This window comes from Dromaius novaehollandiae, chromosome 3, assembly GCF_036370855.1.
Source record: "Dromaius novaehollandiae isolate bDroNov1 chromosome 3, bDroNov1.hap1, whole genome shotgun sequence".
NCBI lineage: Eukaryota > Metazoa > Chordata > Aves > Casuariiformes > Dromaiidae > Dromaius > Dromaius novaehollandiae.
The window spans coordinates 95,021,817-95,034,035 of record NC_088100.1 but is presented as its reverse complement, the minus strand read 5'-3'; the positions used below and the strand labels follow the sequence as shown (position 1 = coordinate 95,034,035).

Here is a 12,219-nt window from a genome sequence, read left to right as displayed (position 1 = left end):
GAACAGAGGTCAGTGGCAGGTTAGGAAAACCAAAAGACTGGAAAAATATCTCTGCCTGAAGGAAGGGCTGTGAGTCACCTAGTCTCAATTCCTGTTATATTATAAGTTCTTTATGTGGTGTAATATGGCAGTCAGCCTGAGTCTGGGTCTCTGTGGAATAATTGTAACCTGACTGCTAGTTATTTACTCCCTCCGGAGAGGTGTGCTGTGAGGCTGTAACTCTGCCTTGTCCACAGGGGTTGTTTCAGGGCTGGTTGTTGCAAAGGTTGATTGGGAGAGGAAGGGAAACAGAGATAAGTGGCAAGAATATCTGTGGAAAAGGACTGAGGTACAAACTGGAGGTAATGGGGGATGTCTGTTGCATGAGGAATGGCTGTAGCTTGAAAAGCTCAAATTTTCTTTGCAGTGTAAATTAAGGGGTCCAGGGTGGACTAAAACAGACATCTGGCTTGGAAAAGGACTGTAATGAATAGAGTGACTGTTGGGGTAATTTGCTAACAAATATATGGTGCAGTACTGTTTTTATTAATGAAAACATAACGAACAATGCAGGAATAGCCAGGAGAGAGCACATGTTGGGATTAGAGTGATTTCACAAAAGACCAGGCAGCATTGGCCGTATGCAATTTCATGCCTACTCTTTTCAACTAATAAATGCTAGGACTTACACCAATCAAGTAGTTGTGTATCAAAGTCAAACATCTGAATGCAGACTTTTGTTCTTGGCCCTGGGAGCTCTGAACTTGAATCTGACGTAGATATCTGAATGTCTTTCAGATCAGACTGTGTGCACGTATGCATGTATAGCATAGCAATGAACCCACCAGCTGTAATATCTGATGCCTGGATCTCACAGTAGAGTTTCACTAGGGACAGTAATCTACCAGTATATCTATTGACAATCATTTTTCTGTCATAAATAACATTAGAGAAACTGAATCTTGGAGAAACTGGCTTTTTAGTAGAAATGTAATGTAATATTAATGACAAAAAGTCCATCCAGACAGGAACACAAGGGAACTGTTAATGTTAAAAAGCAGATTCTATAAAACAAGGACAAGACCCTCAAGCTAGAGTGACTTGTCTTCATAGTGTGTTTCAATACTGGCAGGATTTTTTTTCCTCCCTCAGATCTCAGTAAACAGTTAGAGATAATACAGGGATGAACTCATTCTGTAGGTAGCCTCCAGGTGGCCTGAAAGTAATGGCAGAACAGATGAGGCAAACACAGCTTTAAAAACCTGGCCAGTTGCATTGAGGCATTTTATTTAGTGTTATCACAGGGAAAACCATGCTGACCTCTCAAAAGATGTCTGCAAGAGCAAAATAAAGCTTCCTGTGTTGCAAGATGGTGTATTATTCCCAATTATCTTGTTTTTAAGCTAGAAAGTTTTAAATCATTGCCACTTTCCTTTGTTTTAACTATAGCCAGTCAGGGCTCTGGATGAAACAAGTTGAAGTTTTGAGAACTCTTCTCCAAGTGAGATACTAGGAAACAACAGGAGGTGAAAAGCAATAACTTTCTGCTCCAAACTGGTTCCCATTACAGGCCTGATCTGAAGCTAAACCCCTCTAATCAGCAGATTCACGCAGGCTACACCTCTCCCTTGTGTGCGAGGAGGAACAAGAACAGGCAGACAGCAGTAGAAACACTCTCAGACCTGTTATGAGGGAAAAGGAAGTGCTCAGGAGCCCAGAACTAATTGAAGGGACAGGCATGGGGATGCATTCAAAATTATACCTACTTTTATTTATTTCTACTGCGTTCAGGGAATTGTGTTTTGGTGTGTTCCTTGCATCAAGAAATATACTCAGTCACAGTATCCAGCAAAGTCATTCCTCCACATAGGATTCGAGTGTTACACAATGCTTAATGGTTTCCTATCTCTTTTTTTAATATTGCTAGTTCACCTCATTGACATAGACATGATATGTGAATATAAGTTGGTGTAAGTAGTGAATGAGACAGTGTCACTGGGCAAGAGAAAAGAGGTAAACATATGATACAGGATGCTCTGTTGACATATAGTCAACCTATGAAAAGCCTGGGGTTCTGTATTCAAAAGCACATACTGTCAGGTCCAGTCCAAGCAAATATTTCCTGGGAACTTTGCCAAATGTGTACAAATAAAATCAACCTTGATTATAATGCTATCTTAGACAGACATACTGATACCAGTGAAACAAAATGGCAATTCCTTCTTCTTTTCACAATACCTTTTTCTTTTCTACAACACCTTCACACTCAACATGGCCACTTAGCAGTGCCTACTTAAAAAAAAAAAAAAAAAGGGAAAGATTTTTTAAAAATGCATGGGTATAGTTAGGGGTTTTAATTTTATTTAGTCACTGCTTTTCAGAACCAGTGAAATCTTGTGCCTGTAGTTGTCCTGGCAATTTAGCAGACTTGGTGTCCAGTTATGAACCCATGAGTTTAGGCATCGATTTTTAAAAGCAGGTGAAACTTTTTTTTATATTTATGTCCAGCTTGAATGCCTATTGCATAGCAAGCAGGTGAAAGGACAATGGCAGCGAGGTTAGGGCAATGGCTAAGGTATCAGGAGATCTGGAGTCTGTCCCTGGCTCTGCCAAGCCTTCTTTAAATGCGTTGCATAATATTTGTGCTTCATTCTTTCCCATCTATAGAACAAGGAAAACAAATCCCAATTTACATTGGCATTGTGAGTGTTAATTCATGAGTGTTGGTAAAGAAGATCAATCCTCTGATATAAGGTGCTAGAGGAATCCAAAGTATTTCGACTATACAAATAGGAATATGGGGATTACTGTCAAGGTCTGCCTTGGCTAAATAAACCAAGGCTCCAATACCAACTGCAGTCCCTGTGTGACCTGGAAACCGGGCTGAGCTTTGGATACCTGGCCAAATTTGTGAATTCTGAATATGGCAGGAATTATAAAATAATTATAAAAATAAAAATAAAATAAACTGTAAAGGTTTTCTTTAAATGTAAAGCTTCTATATCTCAGCAACACTGAGCACTTTCTTATCCAGCTTGTTACAGTTGTGTGATCTGTGCTGCAAAGCATGTCTCCTATCTGCTATGTATTCCTGCTGGCTTCTGTTGGTGGAAAGTACACCAGGGTACTCAAGGGCCCAAAAGTGGTCTCTCACAGTTCAATGGCCCCTTTTATTTCTGACTATCAAGTCCCATAAAGTTCTATTGAGAACCATTAAATCTTTATGACATGGTATGAAAGTCATCATAAAAAGAACATTTAGGAAGAGGCTGAGCGAAGCAAATGAGAAGAAGAGCTTTATATTCAATACTCACCGCTAGCATGGGTCAGCCTAGGACATAAAGGTGCACAAGCCAAGTATAAGTAATAATAAAGGTTTTCTTCTACAGAAGTAAAATGCCCAGCTTTTGGACTGTGGCTGGAGTCAGATATACCTCAGACATTCATGATTCTTGGTGGACTTCTGGTACATAGTAAATGTACACTGCAGGAAGTTTGTAAATATTAGCAAAACTTCACTCTTTTTTGTATATTTTCAAGAATGCAAATTTAGAGGCAAATTTTTCCAAGAGCTCCAGTCCCATGGGTAAAACCAGTAACTAGTAATGAGAATATGAAGGACACTATTTCCTTACCAGTGGAGTGCCATAAGCAGGGTAAGCTTAACAGTGTCTGTGTATTATCTCTGTCTAGTGTTTTGAGTCCCAGTATCATCTACCTCACCAGCCTCATCTACCTTACCACTACCTCCTTCAACCTCATGCACCCCATTTCCAGTTGTGCCTCCCTGCTGGCATAAGCAATATTGCATAGTGATCCCAGGCCTCAGGCAATTTAAGGAGGACATTTAAGCACCACAGATAGAATTGCCTCCTCACGTGGTGGCAATTTTGCCACCAGCACTCATTTTCCAGAAAATAATTCTTTTTTCACTGGAAACTTTTTAACTTTTTTTTTTTCCTGGAGACATATTGGTACTTTGAAAGTATTTGGCAGAAGTCAGACAAGTTGGCGGTCTGGCTGAAGGTCTAACTGCCTGATGGGTTCACAGTCTGGCTGGCTTATTAGGGAACTGGCCAAAAATGCCTGGCTTCCCTGCTTGTAGCTGAGCTGGTATTTTGGCTGGCCAATAGGTTGGATTGTTCCCATTTGTTGAAAATTGTGGGTGCTTGTGTTTTGTTCTCAGTACAGGGTTAACAACCCAGAATTTTGCACAAAGCAGAAATTGGTTTGGTTTGGTTACTTTTGTTTTTTTTCTCCCTGCCACCACTAGTCACCTGGAATAGACAGCACTGAATTGTGCCCTGGATCTAAAGCTGTTGCAGTAGAAAAATCCTGATATCACTTTTGCCCACAGTTTGTGTTTCAATCTCTGCCCAAGGATAATGACAGTAAGATTGCAGTCATTTTTGGTATGGTCTAAAATATGATTTATTTTTATTAATTGATTGACTTTTGCAATAATAAAAAAGATGATCAAAGCAGGTCTGTGTCCCCATTTTTCCTCCTTGTGCTCTATCCATATACTTTAAAAAGTCTCCTGGCTTAGATTCTTGACACAAAGAAAGTGCTAGGATTTTTCTTCATTCCCACTACATGTGAATGCATGTGATGGTCTTGTCTATTTTTGTCTATTTAATGAAACATCGGTGCCCTAAAGGCACTGGTCATTCATCTACTTATGCCAGCGGTCTTGGTAATGTCTTGATTTCTTCCAGGCAGCGTTCTTGTGCATCAGTAGCAACACACAAGACAGCATGCCTTCTTAGACCTTTTTCAAGTGACCCCTTAAACATTTCCTCCATTTGTCTTCTGTACATAGTTGCTTGAATTTAAACTTAGCTAACTGACAACTAGTTTGGCAAGCAGTACAGAGATGTCAGATTTTAGAGGCTAGGATCAGTATATTCCCACTGAAATTGCCAGAACAGCTTTTTTCAGGAGATAACATTCTGTGTTATGACCCAGTATATCTAAAGTGTAAATATCTTTAATGGCACTCAGTCTAATACCAGATTTTAAGTTCAACCTGTCTTTCCCAGCCTTGCCCAGGAATATATTTTATATCTAATTCATGTAACTGTCATGTATTCATATAGACTCAAGAACAAAAATAGATTTTTCTCTATAGGCATCCCCATATATTATTGTAAGCCTGATTATCATTTCAGGAAGGCCAGTTTATACCACCACCTTCACAATGTAAAAGTATCTTAAAGTAGTTGTAAGCACAGCTATAAAATGATATCAGCATAACTGAAAATCTCTAATTTTTCCATGTAAAAAGAAGAAAGTGTGTTTTTGGTCTAAAAAGCTATTGGTGCTGGAGAACAGTGTCACGTCTCCCTCATAAGCAGTTGCAGCAAATCTGAAACCACAATATATATGCTGTCCTTCTCACAGAGGACCGGACTGTAAGCTAGATTCCCTGTTTCAATTGCCAGTGTTAGAAGCAGCAGTGCCCAACTTCAAACTACAGCTCCCGAAAAGTCAGCTAAAAATTATTTGGAGCACCATGTAACTTAATGTATGGATGGATGGGAGTTAGTTTAGTGCCAGTGCTTGTGAAATGCTAAGAGCTGCAGTTAAGGTTCCACTCAGACAACATAGCTTAGAGGGAGATGGGCTTAAGCCAATTTAAGTGAGACAGCTGCCTCATTTCATGCAGCTCTGGGGACTGCAGTGTCCCCTGACCACATCCAAGGGACCTGGTTGCAGTAGCCAAAGTTAATCCAAAGGAAAGCTGAAGTGCAGTATGTTATCCTCTTATGTGTACTGTAGCTCCTAGTACTTTTGCAAGACCTTGCACAGGGGCCTTTGCTGACACATTCAATCCTTGAACTGGGGGCACTCCTCCTGACTGGATTTGAGGTGTAGGAGCTTCTCCACGTCACTCTGTCCTTTCACCTGGCAGAAGAGGGAACGATGAGGGTGAAGAGCTCCCCTCTGGGCTTCAGAGTGGGCTGTATCATACTCTATCAGAGCACTCTATACCTGGGAGTTTCTGCCACAACTTTTTGTACTTCAAATAAGTGGTAGGTTATTATGAAACTTTTCATTGCAAAAGTCCACCTCTTTGGATCCTTTGAGCTTTTCTGTGTCAGACAATGTATCCAACCTCTACTCCTTCCCCAAGAGTTTGCAAAGAAATTACTGGAGCTAGACAATCTTTCAGCAAAGTGTAATTGAATTATCCCAAAGTTATTTAGAAATTCAGTTTGAAAATATTAGATACCATTGGCTGGAACTGGTCTCCTCCTCTTTTACTGCAGAGGCAAAGGAGGATGTGATAGCTATCACATTTATCTAACAGCCTGGGAGCACAGTGCTCTTCTGGGCTGTGGGAAACCCAGATTCCCATTCCTGCCTGAGAGGAGCAAACTCCACATCTTCTTCAGGGGTGCCTTGAGTGGACAGAGGTTGGTGAGTTCAATCTGCCTTAGCACCACAACTCTGCTTTGCATAAAACATTTAACTATTACAAAAGAAAGACCATAGAAAAGAGTTCAGGAATGACCCTCCACCTGCTGTGTGATAAACTCTCTGGAAGACTGAATTTCCAATCTTTGCTCCTGTAAATGTTTAGCCAAAGTGAAAGTGTGTCAGCAGATAACTGGAGAGCTGCTCTTTAACCACACATGGTGATTGTGGCACTTTTCTGGGCAGTGAGCGATGGAGACAGAGGACAGAGCTGAATCTGCATAATTCAGGTCCTATGTAAGTGCTACAGCCCTTGAGATATTGGATAAAGGGGCAATTGTCTCACAGCAGCAGATCTGAGAACCACTCTCTATATTTTTTTTTCTGCTTCTGTGCAGATCCTTCAAACGAAATATTTTGTGTCAGCTGGAACATGACATGTCGAATCAATTTTTACTTTTTTGTTTGGCAAGAAGATTCAAATTCTGTTTGATCACAGCTGAATTTTTCCCTAAATTTTCATTTGACTGCCAAGCCACAGAATCAATTATTTGGACAGTCATCTAGTAGATGTGTCTGATGAAACTGCTCAGAACAAATTTTTCCTGAAAATCACTCTGCTTTTCTGTGTTTTTGTAAATAGAAAGAGTCATGTGCCAAACGAATACTTTTTAACTATTTTACTTCCCTTTGGCTTTCAAAGTCCTGTAAGGTTTTAAGGACAATCAAAATATGTAAATATATCTTGTCATATTCTGCTGGGATTTCCATGCTTGAATTTCAGTGCCCTTTACCATTATGCTGACAAGACCTGCAGAACAATTTATGTCTCTTTGGATGTTTAAAAAGAGCGGGTGTATTTAATCACTCTGTTTCATGCATCACTTATGAAATAATAGCATGAAACCTGTGAGCCAGATATGTAGTATCACTTTCTTTTATGAATGCAGAAAATGAGACATAGGTAAGTAGATGACTGGCTTAAGTCTACCTAGGCCAGAGCCTGCAGAAGAAACAAGTATATAGGCAGATGTTCTGTTATCCTCAAGAAATTTAAGGAGTTAGCAGCCTTCAGAGGCTAGTTTCACCCCACTTCAGCTAAGACACAGTAACTGACCATAGGTACATTAACACCCCTGTCAATGCAAACTAAGTGGATGAGTTTAAATGCCCTTCAGAACTGGTCAAGAGCTGTCTATACTCAAGTAGTAGTGATTTTTCAGCTGAAGGGGCAGCAAGTAGTAGTTGTAGGGTGGTAGCTGGAAGCTTAGTGGTGCAATGACTCCACAAACACATGTACCCAGATTTCTGATGTCAGATGCTAGACTTTTCTCACAGTGTGAGTTAACACGGTTGTGTTAGCAAAAGCACTGGCTAGGAACAGATGCAATCATTCTAACAATCCAACAACTGCAAGGAAAGTGGGTAATTCAAGTTTATATTGGGATTATATCTGCTTTCTCAAACCTGTAGTGCTCCACCTTCATTGTAAAGCTGACCATCTGTCCAACCCCTTTGTTTAAAAGACTGACCTCAGGAGCTGTTTCAGATAGTTACACAGATTAACTGAGCAGATGGTTTTAAATAAACATCCACCCAAGTGGTTAGCATGTGCTAATCAAACCAGTGGAGTTAACAGTCATGTGCCTGCATCTTTTTTCCATCCAGAGTGGCCAAAGGACTGTTCTTAAGAATGATGCAAATTCTGCAGTGGCCAAAACAGGTTCCAACATCAGCTCTTGCTTAGCAAAATATTTAAAAGAATGCTTTAATATCACTGCAGTCAAGAAGATGTGAACCTTGAATGAAGACTCTTGTTCAATTAGAAGAATATAGGAATTTCTGTGAGAGATCAGATCAAACATCCACCCAGTCAGAGCCCACCCAAGAGAGTGGTCATACCAGAGGTCTAAGAGGCAGGCAGAAAAAGCCTGCAGTTGCAAATATAAAACCACCTGCCTCAGAGTGGTTTAAGTATTGGAGTATAAGATTAAAGATATTCTCCTGTTCTTTTAATAATTAATTATGTTAGCTCTCAATATTCTTGATATCCACATAATATGCAGGCCCATTTGAAAGCTTTTCATGTTCTGGATCCTGAGATCACGTGCCCTCTGGAAATGAGTTCTTCAGTTGAGCTACATATCTAGTGAAGTATTCCATTTGTATCAGTTTATTTCCTGACAATTTATTGAATGCCTTTTAGCTCATTAAGTGCTAGGAGAACAGAAGTTCCTAGTCTCCCTTTTCCAGACCACTTCCAGTATTACATACTTTTCTTATGAGCCTTTTATTTGCCTCCCATCTACAAAAATTATAATCTTTCCAATCCCTCTTCATGTGAGAGGTTTCGATCATTTCTGTTATGCTTCTCTGTTCTGCCTTCTGGATTTGCAGCAGCCTTTGCAAAGGGGTTTGCTGCAGGCCACAGGCTTAGGGCTGCTCCAGGACAACCTGTTTGGTGCTTAGCATAGCAGAGCACCTCGCCACTTCTGATTCCCACTGGTAAGCAGTGGGGTCAGTGAGCGATGGACTTCCCTAGGACCTTTTGTCACCATGTGTCACCTTATTGCTCCAAGCCTTGATCCTAAAAACATACTTTAGCTAAACTGGCAGGGGAGCTCGGAGTAAAGCATACATTAAGAACGGATGTAATTCAAATTGTACTGAGACCCTCAGAAGTGGATGAGGTCTGGCTTCTCTGACGTGATTATTACAATTGCAGATAGACCAGAACAACAAGCACATACAGTTTCAGTCCCTTTTGCATTGGTCTCAAATGAAACACACATGAGGCCTCAAAATGCAAGTGCTGAATCTCTGGCTGGGCTTCTGGGTACCTTGAGCTGATTTAAGTCTGAGTTGCCTTAGTCTTAACTCTTCCTTTCACTCCTTGCCAGCTTTATATTCCCACCTCCTTCCTTGTGCCAAAACTAGTATTTGTATGTCTGCAATGTGAGTTGGTGTGGGAGTTAATCTGGTTTTAAAATAGTCATTTTTTAAATTATTTTTTGGAAAGGCTAGTCTTAAGATAGATCAGCTTCTGAATCAATTTCCAAATAGTTGCATATGTGGCAGTCCTGGAACAGGGGAGAAGACGGGAATACACGATCAAGTTGGCAGGGCTGAATACAGCTATATCAGCCTAGACTTAGATCAGCTTAAGCTGCCATGGAACTGCACTTTCCTTTCCTGTAGTTGGCCACTTCCAGGCCTATAGACCATTTATATTCTCTTTCAGTTTTAAATGGGATGTAAAATCTGCATAAGCCCTAAAGTCCAAGGATATGTGTCTCCCATCTTTCCTACTCAGCTGTGAAGAGATTTTGCCTTCTAAAATTCTCTGTTCTACTTAATGGTATGTCTAATTAATTTTCTCTTAGATGGTGTTTGGAGCTACACTGAGTATGGGAGCACTGTATCTGCTGAGCAAACTCTTAAAGCCAGAATCAGACCATACTTTTGGCAAGACGCCACTAGAGTGAGAGAAGCAACGAAACTGTTTATAATAGGTGTTCTATCCATCAGAAGAATGTCGATGGACAAATTACTGTAACCTGCCTAAACCAGCTCAGCCCTCCTTCAAATCAAAGCCCAAATTGTATTGGGAGTGTTTGTTTTGTCATTTTTTAAATAAATGAAGAAATCAATGGTATATTCACAGCAGTCAGCAGAGCAAGTAGTCAGTTTAGATGGACAGTCCCAGAGCCATTACTGTTGGCACTAAGTGACTGCAGCTCTGGTTGGTATCAGCATTAATCCTACCTGGGTAAACACAGATTTGCCTGAGTCACAAACTTAAGCTGTATCAGCTGCCATGCTTTCATCTGCTGATTTCAGGAATGTGGTTTCTGTACTGGATCCATCTGGAAATTACCCCCGCAACAGATTGCTTTTCAGTATCTCCTTAGGGCTTGTCTTCAGCGCTAAAAGCTGCTTTTTCTATCTTTTTTTTTCTTTTTTAAACATTGGGGTAACTGATGTTACCCTAAGATAAAAGGAAAGCTAAAGAATACCTGCAGCCATGAGAACAGTTGCAGCAGGACAGAGAGAGATGCTGGCTGTGGGGTAGAACCGTGGGACTGCTCTAGTGAGGCTTTGTAGTCTTAGGGAAACCAGGAAGCTATCTACCACCTTGTCTCATTCATGCAGGCACACATGCAGGGGTGATGAGGTTGGGTATAAAAACTCAAAATGTGCAAAAGAAACACACAAACGTTTTTAGCCTGATTACGGAGGCCTGACTCTTCCATTCTGAACCCAAAAAAATTTCTGTTCTATACTTCACTCTTTCACACACAGGATAGTCTTTGCTTTTAACTAAATTAAAGCTCTTCTGTATCTTCAGCTTGGTCATTTTCTTGTGTGATAGCCCCGTTATTGACAGAAAAGTAGCTTGTTGCTGTTAATATTTTCAAGGTAGCCTATAGGAGAGGAAAACGGACTGAGATAGCATTGCCCAGCGGTCCCACAGCCTCCGAAGAGAACCCCAAAACTTCACAGCACAATATAAACAGCAAGTGTGGTTAGGCTACCAGGTCCATCACCAAACCCTGACACATGTGGCCATGGTCCACTAGCAGGAGGCAACAAATGGGATAGCCTATAAGTCTATTCTGTAGATATTTAGATATTTTTCTATTCAAATCATCTTCATTCTTGGTGGAAAATGCTTACTTTTCAGAAAGCTATGATTACTGCTGAAATTGTCACTCATATTACAAGGTGAGGTCTTTAAGTTAACCCAAGAACAAACAATGTTGATGTACCTTTGTGTCTCAGATTTTGGACTGATACCATCCTATCCAAATGGGGAGGAAGGTGAAAGTATTAAATCCCTTTGTTTATACTAGATTAATCTAATTAATGTGTAAAACAGGGAAGGAAAGCTTATTCTCATTAAACTGTCTTAAGCCATGTTAACATTGTTCTTTCTCAGTGTATTGACACCATCAGAAGATATCTCCCCATTTCTAACTTCCTGAGTCTCTGTATTAAAGGGTAGATTAGCAGCTGGCCTTTTAGCCTGCATGTTTGCAAATCTCTCTTTGACTTCAGTTTCACTTTGCATGCCATCTTTCCATCTTCCACACCCTGCTTGTTTCAACAAGAGACACAAATGCCAGATAACTGACAGTTATTAAGAATTTTGTAAGAATTTGTGATCATCACTGGTTTTCATGATTGGAGACTGTTATTAAAAGAGACATTAGAAATTCCCAGGAATGGAAAATGTATGGCAAGCATGGAGTTCAGTACAGATCTTATGCCTGGAGATCTGAGATTGCTTAAATGTTTCTGTCACTTCTGGCTGTGAAGACAAACTCAAAGTGGTTGTTGTTGAGAACCTGCAGCCAGGCAGGTTTGAACAATCATAGTCAGAAGCACGAGTTCTCTCTTTGATCTCTCTGAACTGTTAGTTGCTTATCCTGAACTAAATATGTACTTTGGACTTGTTTTCTAATCCAGGGCTTTATTCTGAACAATGCAGGTGCAGACTCTTGCCATTTTAAGACGGATAGATCCATTTAAGATGGATAACATTCTCAAAATAAGCTTTAGTTTTAGTGTCTTGCAAACAGACTGAGGCTCCTAGACGTGCAAGTCATTTCTAAAAGATATCTTAGGGTCCTGAATCACTAAGGTACATTTGAAGACTTCGTCTGTTTACATAAAAGAAAACCATAGAGATTAAATAGAATACACCCTGATACATAGAAAGTTAAGAGTGGCGTTAAGGATTTAGCTTAAGTCAGTGGGCAATTACCTGAGGCTAAAACAAGACAGAGAATGCTATGTCCACTAAGATTACATCAGTTT

The 12,219-nt window shown here is 40.2% G+C and overlaps 1 long non-coding RNA gene across 1 annotated transcript; it reads left to right on the top strand.

The window, feature by feature from the left end:
* The first annotated feature begins 6,315 nt into the window (after positions 1-6,315).
* LOC135327916 (uncharacterized) lies at positions 6,316-10,065 on the top strand. Its single transcript, XR_010388526.1, has 2 exons — positions 6,316-6,398; positions 9,783-10,065. It is a non-coding gene; the product is annotated as an uncharacterized LOC135327916 (long non-coding RNA).
* Positions 10,066-12,219: the final 2,154 nt, after the last annotated feature.